General features: G+C 38.2%; 1 protein-coding gene and 1 non-coding gene across 2 annotated transcripts in view; both read left to right on the top strand.

Annotated features, from left to right (window-relative positions):
* SLC41A2 (solute carrier family 41 member 2) overlaps window positions 1-2343 on the top strand; it is a 167112-nt gene that overhangs the window by 145747 nt on the left and 19022 nt on the right. The gene's annotated exons all lie outside the window — the stretch shown is intronic.
* LOC111820137 (U6 spliceosomal RNA) lies at window positions 1222-1328 on the top strand. Its single transcript, XR_002823682.1, has one exon. It is a non-coding gene; the product is annotated as a U6 spliceosomal RNA (small nuclear RNA).

The raw sequence follows: 2343 nt of genomic DNA, 5'->3' as shown, positions 1-2343 counted from the left end.
GTTATAATTAGAATCTGAGGGTAATCATCCAGTAGCTAAACTAGTTAATTAGTTTAGGCTTGAGCAGGTTACTTAATTCCTTGGGATTTCATTGTCCTTGCATGTAAAATGAGGATAATGACTCCTTCTTGCACAGTAGTTACAGTGTGTGTTAAATACATGGCATGTAGTAGGCTACATGCCACTCATCTGTCAGTTTGTCATACTGTGGTGGCTTGCGAGTTGCTGTAATGCTAGAACTATGCCACTGGTATTTCAAATACCAGCAGGGTCACCCATAGTGGACAGGTTTTGGCTGAACTTCCAGACTAAGATAGACTAGGAAGAAGGATGTGGCAGTGTACTTCTGAAAAAGTTAGCCAGTGGAAACCTTATGAATAGCAGCAGAACACTGTCTGTTACAGTGCTGGAAGATGAGCCTCTCAGGTTGGAAGGCACTCAAAATATGACTGAGGAAGAGCTGCCTCCTCAAAGTAGACTTGACCTTAATGATGTGGATGGAGTCAAGCTTCATTTGCTGATGTGGCACAACTCATAATGAGAAGACAGCTGCAAACAACCCTTAAATATTGGAATGTGAAATGTACAAAGTATGAATTGAGGAAAATTGGAAGTCATCAGAAATGAAATGGAACACATAAAGATCAATATCTTAGGCATTAATGAGTTGAAATGGACTTGTATTGCCCATTTTGAATCAGAAAATCATATGATCTACTGTGCTGGAAATGGTAAATTGAAGAGGAATGACGTCGTGTTCATCATCAAAAAGAACATTTCAAGATCTATCCTGAAGTGGAACACTGTCAGTAATAGGGTAATATCCATATGCCTACAAGGAAGACCAGTTAATACGACTATTATTCAAATTTACCCACCAACCACTAAGGCCAAAGATGAAGTTGAAGATTTTTACCAACTTCTGCAGTCTGAAATTGAGCAGACATACAGTAAAAGTACATTGATATTTACTAGTGATTGGAATGCGAAAGTTGGAAACAAAAAAGGATTGGTAGTGGAAAATATGCTCTTGGTGATAGAAACAATGCTGGAGACTGCATGATAGAATTTTGCTAGATCAACAACTTCTTCATTGCAAATACTTTTTTCAGCAGTGTAAATGGCGACTGTACACGTGGACCTCGCCAGGTGGAATACACAGAAATCAAATTGACTACATCTGTGGAAAGAGACAATGGAGAAGTTCAGTATTATCAATCAGTGCTCACTTTGTCAGCACATATACTAAAATTGGAATGATACAGAGAAGATTAGCATGACCTCTGCACAGGGATGACATGCAAATTCACGAAGCGTTCCATATTTTTATCGTACAAAAACAGCAATTAAAAAATCCAAAAGATAAAGAAGATTTCAAAAATGGACAGTGTTATAGAAGGTTTGAGGAGCAGGTTTGAAACAATGGAAGACAGGATCAGTGAAATTGAAGACAAATCCTTGGATACCACTTCGTTTGAGGAAAAATCAGAGGAGAGAATGAAGAAAAATGAAGAAACCCTGAGAACGATGTGAGATACAATCAAAAGCAAAAATTTGCAAGTGATCAGAGTTTCAGAATGGGAGAGAAAACAGAAAACACAGAGAAAAAATTCAAGCCTCGAGTTGCAATATTGAAGGATTCTATAGGGAAAATATTGAAGGATGTAGGAAGCATGAAAAGAAGATGAATACACAGTCACTGTACCAAAAAGAATTTGTTGATTTTCAACTATTTTAGGAGGTAGCATATGATCAAGAACTGATGGTACTGAAGGACGATGATCAAGCTGAACTGAAGGCACTGGCAAAAAACAAGGCTTCAGGAATTGACAGAATAACAATTGAGATGTTTCAACAAACGGATGCAGTGCTGGAGGTGCTCACTTGTCTATGCCAAGAAATTTGAAAGACAGCTACTTGGCCATCTGACTGGGAGAGATTCATATTAATGCTGATTCCAAAGAAAGATGATCCAACAGGATGCAGAAATTATTGAACAATATCATTAATATCACACACAAGTAAAATTTTGCAGAAGATCATTCAAAAGCGGTCACAGCAGTACATCAACAGGGATCTGCCAGAAATTCTAGCTGGATTGAGAAGAGGACCTGGAATAAGGGATATCATTGCCGATCTGAGATGAATCTTGGCTAAAGCAGAGAATACCAGAAAGGTGTTTACCTGTGTTTTGTTGACTATGCAAAGGCATTCAACTCTGTGGCTCATAACAAATTATGAATAGCATTGTGAAGAATGGGTATTCCAGAACACTTATTTGTACTCATGAAGAGCCTGTACATAGATCAAGAAGCAGTCGTTCAGACAGAACAAGGGGATGTG

This window comes from Trichechus manatus, unplaced genomic scaffold (assembly GCF_000243295.1).
Source record: "Trichechus manatus latirostris isolate Lorelei unplaced genomic scaffold, TriManLat1.0 scaffold00027, whole genome shotgun sequence".
Lineage (NCBI taxonomy): Eukaryota > Metazoa > Chordata > Mammalia > Sirenia > Trichechidae > Trichechus > Trichechus manatus.
The sequence above is the reverse complement of the archived record's forward strand: the minus strand, read 5'-3'. Positions and strand labels throughout refer to the sequence as shown.